Source organism: Mesoplodon mirus (genome assembly GCF_964341445.2).
Source record: "Mesoplodon mirus genome assembly, chromosome: 6".
In the NCBI taxonomy this organism is placed as follows: Eukaryota; Metazoa; Chordata; class Mammalia; order Artiodactyla; family Ziphiidae; genus Mesoplodon; species Mesoplodon mirus.
Window position 1 is genome coordinate 96,572,062 of NC_138982.1, and position 14,221 is coordinate 96,586,282.

The following is a 14,221-nucleotide window of genomic DNA, read 5'->3' on the forward strand; positions in this document are numbered from 1 at the left end:
GAGAATGGACTTGAGGACATGCAGAGGGGGAAGTGTAAGCTGGGATGAAGTGAGAGAGTAGCATTGACATATACACACTACCAAATTTAAATTATATAGCTAATGGGAAGCAGCCACATATCACAGGGGGGTCAGCTTGGAGCTTTGTGACCACCTGGAGGGGTGGGATAGGGAGGGTGGGAGGGAGACGCAAGAAGGGGGGCATATGGGGATACACGTATGCATATAGCTGATTGACTTTGTTATACAGCAGAAACTAACAGAACACTGTAAAGCAATTATACTCCAATAAAGATGTTAAAAAAAATCACTCAACAGGAAAGTTAACAAATAAACACCCTTCAATGCCGAAATTTGACCTTTAAGAAGACAAGCCTCAGTCAGCAAGAAATGTGCTTGGAAACTGAGACATCTTTACAAGAATTCATAATGTGGACACACATATCAATAATTATGAATAAGAGGAGAGGGCTAATGAGATCCAGCGACACAATAGGTCATTCTGAGTAATAAATCAGGATTAATTGCATTGCGTATTTGGCTATTAAATTTTTCCTTCTAAGTTATTTTTAAACAGAAAAAAAAATAAAAGCATTTTTTTCCTTCCTGGTTCTTTCCCATCATTTTAACTTGCTCATTAAAAAAACCCACTTTCCTTTGCAGTCACTCACTCACTCTACCTTTCCTTCTCCAAATCTTCTATAGCAATAACAGAGCATGAATAACTCCGTGAAACAGACAGATGTATCTTCTCTGTGATCAGCTCTGTGTCAAGGTAGCTCATGCAGTAAATCTTTCAAAAGACAAATTTGTCAGTTGTTCCTGAAACAGTATGTGAGTCCTATACTCAGTGACTCCAGAAGAACACAAAGAGCTTAGGGAAAAGTTAAAATTTAAAGTTACCAGTATGGGAAATGCATTAGAAAGAATCTGGTCAGAGAGGCAAAAATTCAATTATAATCCCCCAAATTGAGATGGCAAAAATCTCAACTGACCCAAATTTCTTGGCTTCTACCACTAGCTACATTTATATTTGAAATGAGTTGAAACTCGAGCTGTGCTGGTAGCCTAACACCTGCTCCCTCTTTTCCCCTGGGGTGGCTGCAGTAATTACACACCTCTACCTACACCAGTTTAGGATTTATGAAATGTTGGTCATGTAGAGTCAATCATACCCATGTTCTAAGGTGCCAAATGATCATCTAGTCAGAATTGCAACACTACTGGCAGGCAGACTTATTAGTTCCTTTCATTTTTGAGTCTAGTCATGCCTCAATTTTTGCTAGCCAATTTGCATTTGTTTTCTATGCTTTGCACCCTATGGAAAGAATTATAATTTAACTCAACTGTACTTTCTAAATATATGCTCTTAAAACAACTTTTACACATGATTAAATTTTAGATATATTTTCAATTAAGACTTTGAACATAGTCATGGTTTCCACAGAACAAACACATACACAGTGGAGAATATTGCTTCTCTTATAAGCGCATGATTGTGCCAACACTGTGGAACATTTATCAGATTAACCATGGCAGATTTTAATTTATAATTTAGACCTCTGCCATAAATCTGTCCTACCTGGGTAAAATCATGAACAAAGGAGCAGCCAAGTTATAACATCACTGTATATCACTCTGAGCAAAATATCTAAGCAAAAAAAAAATTATCGAAACTTTGCTTTCAGTTACAGACTAAAAATCTTTGGAAAAACACTACTTTTTCCTGTTTTAATATTCTTGACTGGTGGAATAGAATCATTATTTCTCATCAGAGGATATTTTATATCTTTACACTGACAATGCAAACAATTTTTTTTTAATCTGGAGAAAAGACAAAAATCGGCTCAATAGCTTAGAACATAACTATGCATAAATAAAGATGAATGATAGAAAACCTCAAGTTGAAGAGTGGAAAGTTCTTGGAGTTTATATTATGGCACCTGAATCATTTTTTGTAAAAGACAGTAATTATTATCTGCTGAGGAGATGCAGAGAATTGGGGTTGGATTTAGCTACTTGAGGAAGAGCAATTCATACAAGCATTTGACAAAAGGAGAAACACATGAAGTTGATCATGAGTTGATACTTCGCAGACATAAATGTGGTTTGAAGAGCAATCCTTTATCCAAAGAACCTGTATTATACCAGTTAACTTTTCATTATTAGGTTTATTCAAGCCACCGGTAGACTATTGCATCCATCCCTGGAGTGTAATTATGGATAGATAGAGAATTGCTAAAGAGATGTAGGGGAAAGGACTCACCCATCAGAAAATATCCAATATGTGTCAAATACTGTGATAAGGACCTTATATGAAGTCAAATTAACAGCTCTCTAAAATTGATATAACTTTATACAACAAACAAACTGAGGCCCAAAGAAAGAAATTAGCCTTAAGTTTACATGTCTAATTTAGTAAGGCACTATTTATGCATGTAGAAAAATGTGAAAATGGGTAAAATTACATTGGCAGACATAAGAGAATGAAATAGTAGAGAACTAGGTTTTTAACACATGATTGTTAAACTGGACATTGCACCTGTCTCTCAGATAGCCATTTGTATGAATGTTTTCTCTTTAAAATAATGTATTTAAAGAAGTTATTAGAAAATATTTTAGAAGAGACTCCTTCCATTAAAAACAAACAAAAAAAACCCAGCTGCTACGGTTTTATGTGAACTTAACCCTCTTAGGGTTGCATGTGTTAATTTATAGAAGAGGAAGAGCAAGACTCATTTACTGAGGCATTCTGTGAGGAATAGCTAATTAATATTGGACTTTAAGCATTTGAAGTGGTTACTGATGAAGTCCTCTCAAATATAAGCAACTAAATAAAAGTTTTAAATGTTTAATTAAATTTGGAAACTTTCAGTAAAATCTAAGTATATTAGTACTTTTCAGATTATGTTTATATAAATTATTTTGATATTTTAATACCTTTATTTTCTCACCATTAATTACAATACTGTGTACAGATGAAGACTGTAATTACTACAAATGTAAGTAAAGCCATAAATATTATATGTTTTACTATCACATATACATACAACATAATAAAATACTATATATCATAATATCATATATGTAGTTTTCTTACGGACTGAATGTTTGTATCCCTCCCCACTTGCCATGCCCCAATTTGTATGTTGAAACCCTACCCAAGAATGTGATGGTATTAGGAGGTGGGGCCTTTGGAAGTAAATTAGGATCAGATGAGGTCATAAGGGTGGAGCCCTAAGCATGGAATTCGTGCTTTTATAAAAAGTCACAGGAGAGCCAGCTTCCTCTCTCTGCTCCCAGTCATGTGAGATGACAAAAAGTCAGCAGCCTGCAACTGGAAAGAGGACTCACTGGAACTCAGCCATCCCGGCACCCTGATCTTGGACTCCAAGCCTTCAGAACTGTGAGAAAAAAATTTCTGTTCTTTTTATGCTACCAGTCTATGGTATCTGTATAGCAGTCCAAACTGACTAAAACACATTTAATACTTTTATTCATATGAGAACTAAATGCACTAGGTATTAACTTTGTGAAATAGAGCTGGTACTTTAGACAAATGATTTAACTTTCATTACCTAAAAAAAAAAATTATTGAGCAGCTTTTATATTACAAATGCTATAATACAAAGGTTGATAATAATAATACCTGTTTTTTTTATATCTTTATTGGAGTATACTTGCTTTACAATGGTGTGTTAGTTTTTGCTTTATAACAAAGTGAGTCAGTTATACATATACATATGTTCCATATCTTTTCCCTCTTGCGTCTCCCTCCCTCCCACCCTCCCTATCCCACCCCTGTAGGTGGTCACAAAGCACGGAGCTGATCTCCCTATAATACCTGTTTTTAAGGTGCTCACTGTCTAGCTGTTACTAAGACAAACACAAAAATAACATTTGGTGTGAGCTGAGAAAAAAAGTGAGTAATAGAAACTTTGGAATATTTTGTATAAGCAAAAACAAACTAATTTAGTTAAAGCATTCTGAATCAGGGGGATGTAGGAGATAATGGAAATGGATTTGAGTGAGAGTCAGTGGACAAAGGCGTGGAAGTCCATATTCTCATTCATTCATCCATTTCTTCATTTAGCAAACATATTTCAAATACAAACTGTGCATCAAGCATTAAATTCAGTGTTTCAACAAATTTGTCCTCAGATCCCATTATGAGGTTTTAAATAAGAAAATAGTTTGATTATATCAATGTAAAAGTGAGTCAGGGATAACAATGTAGAACAAAACAGGCAGCTGGATAATTGCCTCCACCTGCAAACTTGGCAGCTTCCCTAGACCATCAGAATCAGACAACCTCAAGTATCACCTTGGCGCTGCTCCCTATGGCAGTTATGTGAACTTTGATAAGTCATAAGTGACTTATACTCTATGAGTCTCAAGATTTCATACTTTAAATAAGTCTGATATTTTCCTTGCCATGATTGTTAATTAATTAAGGTTAAAGAGTATTTTTAAAACTCATAGAAAAAGGATTAAAGGCTTATACACTAAAATTTTATGAAACTAATTTTCAATATGTACATTTACAAAGGGAAACAACATGGTATCACTAAAATTTTCTTTTAATTCTTAACCTAAGTTTCATTTGTGGTAGTGCTACTGGTACAGAAAAGTTAGACAGTATTAGTTATTTTCCCACAGCATTTCAAATCTTTCTGTATGTTTTGTTGTTGTTGTTATTTGTTTCTTTTAAGAAAGAAATTTTGAGAGGGGAAGTAATCTCTTCTTGAATGAAATATTAAAATTTCAATGTTGAATAATGTCAATCTGGAAGGACGTTTCTTATGAGGTACTGTTCTACTCGTTCTTGATATATTCAATTTGGGTATTGATTGATTTACATAAGAAACTAGATGGCACATTTAATAAATGTGTGGTCAGGAAAATAGGTGACGGACATAGTAACTGTTTTATGTAAAAGATTCAGGTTCCAGAAGAGATACTAAAAGTTTAGGAGGATGGTCTAACGTGTCAAAAGACCAAAAATAAACAGTAATATCAGAGATTATATATTTATTCTATATGTTGTGTATACTTAACCAATGTTTATAGACTAACAATAGATAAATCATATTTTTATCTGTGATGCATTATTTATGTGCTTTTCCTGTATTATTCTTACATTTAATCCTTATACCAACTCTATGATGCCTATTATGTACATGTTACAGGTGAGAAAATTTCATACGTTGAGTTTAAAACAAACGTGCCCAAGGGCATATAATAAGGTATATCAGAGCCTGATTTACACCAAAGCAGTCTGGATTCTAAATCACACATTTTAAGAATACTAGGGAACAATATATATAGAAAATGTAGAGTAACGCATACTGAAAACTTCTCCATAAAAGCAATGAGAACATTGGCAAATTGTCAGTATAAACATTTTCAGAACTCTGGAAATTAATCAAAGAATTTTAGCAATCTGGAGAACATTTATTCAGGAAAAACAAATCTCAGTAACAACATCATGCATTTTGATTTTCTAACTTGTCCATCTCCTTCTCTTAGCATACACTTGCTATGGATTGAATTGTATCCCCCAAAATTATATTTGAAGTTTTAACCTCCAGTCCTCATAATGTGACCTTATTTGGAAATAGAAGCATTGCCAATGTAATTAGTTAAGAAGAGGTCATATTACAATAGAGTGAGCCTTTAATCTAATAAGACTGGCATCCTTATAAGACAAGTAGAAAAGACACAGAGACACTGACACAAGGGGAAAACACCATGCAATAACACAGGCAAAGACTGATAAAGTGTTTTCAGTGCAGCTAAAGCCAAGAAATGCCAAGGATTGGCACCAGAAGTGAGGAAGAAACAAGGATGCATTTTCCCCTATAGTATTCAGGGGAGCAGGCACTGACAATACCTGATTTCAGATTTCAAGCCACCATAACTGAGTCAATACCTTTATGTTGTTTTACCCACTCATTTTGTGATACTTTATTATGGCACCTCTAGGTAGTTAACATAGCACCTACTAAAACAGTCCTAAAATACATGAAGCAAAAACTGTCAGTAGACTTCCAGTTTCCTATTCTGCATGTAAGGAGCTTGGAAGTCACCACTCTGTCATAACTACACATAAAAAGCTGAAAACACTGAAGAATCAGTGAAGAACTCTTCTGGTATCCATTAGAGAGGGAAAGACAGGGTAAACCATCGCCCCCAAGACTGAAGAGACTGACAGGCAAGTACAGAAAGTAACATACCAAAGCATACTCACAGGTGGAAACCACAACAGGAACCTGAACTGTAGAGGAGAACCTGAACTGTAACTGACAAATTGCTGGAAGCTCAACGTGGACAACTGTGAGAGTTTAAAATGCTAGAAGAATCCAGTTATAGGAGGACCCTTGCATTATTGTGAGATTTGCCTTAAGAAGTTTGACCAGATTCCCACAGGGCAAGTTCCTTTTTTAAGCTTCCAGCAAGGGGAGGGGAAACGTACCGTTTAGAAATACACCAGAGCACTTGTTCCTCTTAACAAGGCCTGCCCTCAAAGAAAACTGATTAACCAGATCCTAACCATCTGAGATGATTGGAGCCTGACATAGGAAAGAGAAATACCCAAATCTAGCCCACTCTAGCCACTCATCCCATCTAAGGAGGTAGGAAAAAAACCCAAAAAACTGAGAAACTTGTGGAATTCTTGGTCCAGAACACAGGCTCAATAAAAGACTGTATGAAAGACTATATAAAAACTATAAAAGACTATATAAAGACTGTATAAAAGACTGTATAGAAAATCCAAAAGACACCACAAAAACTACTAGAACTCACAAATGAATTTGGTAAAGTTGCCGGATACAAATTAATATTCAGAAATCTGTTGCATTTCTATACACTAACACCAAACTATTAGAAAAATACATTTAAAAAAATCCCATTTACAGTTGCATCAAAAGGAATAAAGTATCCAGGAATAAATCTAACTAAGGAGTTAAAAGACATGTACTTGGGGCTTCCCTGGTGGCACAGTGGTTGAGAGTCCACCTGCTGATGCAGGGGACACGGGTTCATGCCCCGGTCCGGGAAGATCCCACATGCCACAGAGTGGCTAGGCCCGTGAGCCATGGCTGCTGAGCCTGCGTGTCTGGAGCCTGTGCTCCGCAATGGGAGAGGCCACAACAGTGAGAGGCCCGCGTACCACACACACACAAAAAAAGGACACAAAATAATATCAGAAATTAAAGAAAGGAATCACTACATATCCCATAGAAAATAAAAGGATAATAGAGGAATAATATAAACAACTCTAGGCCCACAAGTTTGTTAACCTAGGTGAAATGGAACAATTCCTTGAAAGATAATCTACCAAAATTTACACAAGAAGAAAAGCAATTTGAATATGCCCATATCTATTAAATAAATTAACTCAATAATTAACCTTCTAAAACAGAAAGCACCAGGTCCAGATGTGTGAATTTTACCAAATATTTAAGGAAGAAATTATACCAGTTCTCTGAAATCTCTTTCAGAGTATAGAAGCAAAGAGAATAGTTTGCTAATTTGACCTCATTCTATCGTCAGCATTACCCTAAAAACAAAACCAGACATTACAAAAAAGGAAATCTATAGACCAAATCTCTCATGAGCATCGATGCTGGTTCAAGATTCAAAAATCAATTACTGTAATCCATCATGTCAACAAAGTAAAAAAAAATCACATGATTATATCAATAGGTGCACAAAGAGCATTTGAAAAAATTAACACCCATTCATGATAAAAAAAAACTCTAAGTAAACTAGGAATAGAGAACATTTTCAACTTGATAAAGATGTCTACAAAAATCCACAGATAACATTTTTCTTAATGGTGAGAAACTTGAAGCTTTCTCACTAAGATCAGAAAAAAAGCAAGGATGCCCCCTCTCACCACACCTTTTAAACATCTTATTAAATATTCTTGCTAATACAATAATAAAAGAAAAGGAAATTATACACTTTGGGAAAGAAGACATAAAACTGTCTTTATTCTCAGATGACATAATCCTCTATGTAGAATATCCAAAAGAACTGACCAAAAACACCTCCTGAAACTAATAAGCAATTATAGCAAGGTATAAGATACTAAAATGATATACAAAAGCCAGTTGCTTTTCAATATGCTAACAATGAACAAGGGGAATTTGAATTTAAAAACACAATGCCATTTACAATAGCATCCTCCAAAAATGAAGTACTTAGGTACTTCTTAGGTAAATACTTAGGTAAATCTACCAAAACATGTACATGATTTGTTTGGGGAAAACTACAAAACTCTAATGAAGAAAATCAAAGAACTAAATAAATGAGAAATGTTTCATGTTCATGGATAAAAACACTCAATACTGTCAAGATGTCAGTTCTTTCCACCTTGATCTATAGATTCAATGCAACCCCTATCAAAATTCCAGCAATTTATATTATGGATATCAACAAACTGATTCTAAAGTTTATATGTAGAGTTTTATGGCATTCATATGGAGAGGCAAAAGACATACCAGACTAGCCAACACAATATTGTTGGAAAAGAACAAAGTCAGAGGAATGATGCTAAACAACTTCAAGGCTTGCTATAAAGGCAAAATAATCAAGACAGTGTGGTACTGGTGAAAGAACAGATAAATAAATAAATGGAACAAAATAGCCCAGAAATAGATATCCATAAATATGGATAATTGATCTTTGACAAAGTGGCAAAGGCAATACAATGGAACAAAGATAGTATCATCAAGAAATTGTGCTGAAATAATTGGACATCTACATGCAAAGAGAAATCTAGATATAGTTTTTTTTTGTTTTTTTGTTTTTGTTTTTTTTTGCAGTACATGGGCCTATCACTGTTGTGGCCTCTCCCACTGTGGAGCACAGGCTCTGGATGTGCAGGCTCAGTGACCATGGCTCACGGGCCACGGGCCCAGCTGCTCTGCGGCATGTGGGATCCTCCCAGACCGGGGCATGAACCCATGTCCCAGCGTTGGCAGGTGGACTCCCTGCACCACCAGGGAAGCCCTAGACACAGATTTTATATCCTTCACAAAAATTAACTCAAAATGGATTATAAATCTAAATGTAAGATAAAAAAGTATAAAACTCCTAGGAGATAACATAGGAGAAAACCTAGATGACTTCTCATATGTTGATGTCTTCTCTTTTTTCTTTTATTTTCCATTATGGCTTATTAGAGGATATTGAATATAATTCCCTGTGCTATACAGTTGGTCCTTGTTGTTTATTTATTCTATATGTAATAGTTTGCATCTGCTAGTCCCAAACTCCCAATCCATCCCTCCCCACCCATCTTCCTTTGGCAACCACAAGTTTGATCTCTATGTTTTTGGGTCTGTTTCATAGATAAGTTCATTTGTGTCATATTTTAGATTCCACATATAAGAGATATAATATGGTATATGTCTTTCTCTTTCTGACTTCACTTAGTATGATAATCTTTAGGTCCATCCATGTAGCTGCAAAGGGCATTATTTCATCCTTATTTGTGGCTGAGTGATATCCCATTGTGTGTGTGTATATACCACATTTCTTTATCCATTCATCTGTTGATGCACATTTAGGCTATTTCTATGTCTTGGTTATTGTAAATAGTGCTGCTCTGAACAGAGGAGTGCAAGTATCTTTCCGAATTATAGTTTTGTTTAGATATATGCCCAGCAGTGGGATTGCTAGATCATATGGCATCTCTATTTTTCATTCTTTGAGGAACCACTATACTGTTCTCCATAGCGACTGCACCAATTTACATTCCCATCAACAGCATAGGAGGGTTCCCTTTTCTTCACACCCTCTCCACCATTTGTTATTCGTAGACGTTTTAATGATGGCCATTCTGACCTGTGTGAGCTGGTACCTCATTGTAGTTTTGATTTTCATTCCTCTAATAATTAGTGATGATGATCATCTTTTCATGTGCCTATTGTTTAGAGAAATACCTGTTTAGGTCTTCTGCCCATTTTTTTATTGGCTTGTTTGTTTTTTTGTTATTGAGTTGTGTGAGCTATTTGTATATTTTAGAAATTAAGGCCTTCTTTGTCACATTGTTTGCAAACATTTTCTCTCAGTCTGTAGGTTGTCTTTTCATTTTGTTTATGGTTTCCTTTGCTGAGCAAAACTTATAAATTTGAATCAGTCACATTTGTGTATTTTTGCTTTTATTTCTATTGCCTTGGGAGACTGACCTAAGGAAACATTGCTACGATTTATGTCAGAGAATATTTTGCCTATGTTCCCTTCTAGGAATTTTATGGTGTCGCATCTCATACTTAAGTCTTTTAGCCATTTTGAGTTTATTTTTCTGTAAGGTGAGAGGGTGACTTCTAACTTCGTTGATTTACATGTGGCTATCTAACTGTCCTAACAACACTTGCTGAAAAGACTTTTTCCCCATTGTATATTCTTGACTTCTTTGTTGAAGATATATTGACCAAAGGTGTGTGGGTTTATTGTCTGAATATTTGATAGGGATTGCACTAACAACATAGTACTGGAAGTCCTAGTCACAGCAATTAGTTAAGAAAAAGAAATAAAAGGTACCCAAATTGGAAGGGAAGAGATAAAGTTGTCTTTATATGTAGATGACATGATACCATATATAGAAAACCCTAAAGACTCCATACAAAAACTACTAGAATTGATAAACTAATTCAGCAAGGTAGCAGGATACCAGATTAACATACAGAAATCGGTTGTGTTTCTTTACAATAACAATGAAATATCTGAAAGGGAAAGTAAAAAAAACACCTTTTAAAATCACATCAAAAGAAATAAAATACTTAGGAATAAATCTGACCAAAGAGGTGAAAGACATATGCTGAGAACTATAAATCATTGATAAAGGCAACTGAAGATTATTTAAAGAAATTGAAAATTATCCCATGCTCTTGGATTGGAAGAATTAAATATTAATTTATTTTAGAATTTTTTTAAATTAATATTTTATTAAAAAGTGAGCTAAAGATAAAAAAACAGTTTATTTTAATCAGTTTATTACTACAGACCATTTTCTAATCATTATTATGGTAATTGATTCAGACATCACTAATGGGTGTTGAAACTAGTGGGACTAAGTTGACAAAGAGCATAATATTTACATAGCTTCAAAGTATCTCGCTATAAATGATCTATTATTTAGAAAGAGCAAACAGTAACATCTTAGTGAAGAAACTTGGCAGACAGTACCTTAAATAAGTGATCAATTTAACATCATAAATAATGGGACAGCCAAAAATCCATGCCTCCTGATATGATACACTAAGAAGAATAAATTATCACTCTAATTTCCTGTCAAAGCTACATCTACATAATCTGAACATAGTCATAAGGAAACATCACATGAACCTAAATTAAGTTAAATTCTCCTAAATAACTGCCCTGCATCCTAAAACTATCAATGTCATGAAAAACAAAGAAAGTCTGAAACTGTTCCAGAATAAAAGAATTTAGGGACATGTCAGATAAATTCAATGTGAGATTCCAAATACAACCTGGAACTTAATAAATAAAATTAAAATAAAAGCTACAAGTGATTCTTTAAAAAAAAAAACTTTTTTTCAATTTTATAAACATTTTCCAAGATATTTTTGTTATTTTATTGTTTACACTTTCCCCCCCAAACAACCTAACCTAATTTTTGGTGATAGCTGTTATTATTATGGTTAACATTGGTGACTACTGACTTGAATAGGGCACAATTGATATTTCTGATGAGCTGGTAATTTTCTATATCTTGCTATGGGTGGTAGTTACAGAGATGCACACTTTTAAAATTACATTTATCATTACGTTTAAGATTTGTAAATTTCATATATTATCATTCAATAACAAGTTAAAATAATAAACCAGTTATTTTGAGTTCTTTGTCCGACAACATCAATAATTACATTGTATGTGGGTTTATTTCTATTGATTTATTTATTTTTCCTTGTGATTTCAGTCATTTGGTCGTGTCTGGAATGTTGATTAATTTTATACTGAGTGCTGAGAATGTGTATGAACAATTGTAAAGAGAGTATCAGTTTTTTCTAGCAGAGAGATAAAACACAAGTAAATGATCTGATACAAATTGGAATTAAGACATTTCAAGGATGGATTTCAGATTTTTGAGAAAAAAGCTTTGTTTGGATTTTTAGCCTTTTTAGCAGATTTGCTATTTAGTTTTATTCCATTTTATCTATTATTATTATCCTCCTCCTCCTCCTCATCATTTGCTTTTTTGTTCTTGTCCCTGACATGCACAGCTTAGAAATCAGAAAATGTCATGAGGAAAAAGCCGCAGGCAGAATGTTAGCTGATTTCTCTGGCTTCCCTTTTGGTCTGTGAAAGAAAAAAAAAAAAACTGTTTTCTGTCAACTTACAAAATCTTTCACTCTGACACCAAATGTGTGTGTGCGTGGGGGTGCGGGGGGCTTTCACAGAACAAGCTGTTCTTTAATTATCTGTTGATACCAACTGGTTGTCCTGCAGTTTAATTCAGTTCTGACATTACTATTATACCTGGGCTCAACATAGATACCACAGGTTAAGGGTTTAGTCCCACAAGACTGTTCCCACTGCACATGCCAATCCCAAGTCCCAGGGTATCACCTGTGCTGCTGGCGAATAGGCCACAAGTCAGAGGTTTTCATGACCCCTTCCTTGGGTTCAATAATTTGCTACAGCAGCTCCCAGAACTCAGGAAAATAATTTACCTACTTGAGTCCGAGTTTATTTTAAAAGGATAAAATTCAGAAACAGCTAGATGGAAGAGATGCTTAGGTTAAGGTGTGTGGGAAGGGATGTCGACTCCATGCCCTTTCTAGGCATGCCACCTTCCCAGCACCTCCACGTGTTCACCAACCTGGAAGCTCTCCAAACTCACTTATCTAAGATTTTTATGGAGGCTTCATCACACAGGCAGGATTAATTCAACCTTCAGTTTCTCTCTACAGTCCCTCTAGAGCAGAGGTCGGTGATGGGGCTGAAACCTTCAACCCCCTAATCACATGGATGGTTCCCCTGGCAACCTGTCCCCAACTTGCGGTTATTTAAGGACTTTATAAGAATTGCCTCATTAACATAAACTCAGGTGTGGTTGAAAGAAGCTTGTTATGAATAACAAAAGACAATTCATTCACCTTTATTGCTTTGGAGCTATTTCAGGAACCAAGGACAAAATAGCAAATATTATAACAAAGATGTTCCCATGTTTCTTATCACTTAGGAAATTACAATTGGGTTAGGAGCTACTTCCAGGAATGAGGATGAAGATTATATATATATATATATATATATATATATATATATATATATATATATATATATATATATATATATATTAATCATAATATCACTCTGGAAACCTGTTTTCTCAAATCTTGACTATTTTAGTAACGCCAAAATCTAGGCTTTTTCTTCTCAGTCAAGAGAGTCTTCCACAAGTTTTATTCACACAACTTTCTATTTCTTCTCTATGCCACTTGATTTGAAATGGCAAATGCCCTGAGGGGCATAAAGGGTAATCAATATAGGGCTCACCTCTATATACAGTCACCACTCAGTATCCACAGGGATTTTTCCCAGGACCCGCTGCAGATACCAAAATTTGAGTATGCTCAAGTCCCTTATGTAAAATAGCATAGTATTTGCATATAACCTATGCACATCCTCCCTTATACTTTAACTTATTTCTAGATTACTTACAAGTTATCTCTATATTACTTACAATACCTAATACAATGTAAATGCTATGTAAATAGTTGCCTACAAGCAGCAAATTCAAGTTTTGCTGTTTCAAACTTTCTGGAATTTGTTTTATGAATTCTTCCACCCTCTGTTGTTGAAGGCACAGTTGCAAAGTCTCCAAATCTTTTCAAACAGTGTTTTCCCAAGCTATGTCATTATTTTAAGTGTGATGACAAACTATCAATACTTCTTCATACCTAAATTTAAATAGATTTTCCAGTAATACATATACTGCAAAATTTGATATTTTTTCTGATAAAATGAAAAGGCAGCTGTTTAATCATGTAAGAAAATGCTTGTTTAGTTGACAAATAAATTACAAACCACATATATCATATTTCTTTTTGAAACTAATTGCATGTAAAAATGCAAGTTGGAATATATTTTTTATATCAACCATAGATAAAACTTCTTTCTGACATGATGTTTTGATATCCATAATTTTTATAAATAAAATAACTGTCTTTTAAGAAATAAT

At 34.5% G+C, this 14,221-nt stretch overlaps 1 long non-coding RNA gene across 5 annotated transcripts in view; it reads left to right on the forward strand.

Annotated features, from left to right (window-relative positions):
- Positions 1-3,305: 3,305 nt before the first annotated feature.
- The window catches only part of LOC309806431, a 208,236-nt gene continuing 197,320 nt past the window's right edge, over positions 3,306-14,221 (forward strand). For all 5 annotated transcript variants that reach the window (XR_014294388.1, XR_014294389.1, XR_014294390.1 and 2 more), the window contains exon 1: positions 3,306-3,406. This is a non-coding gene — a long non-coding RNA (uncharacterized lncRNA). The remainder of the gene's footprint in view (positions 3,407-14,221) is intronic.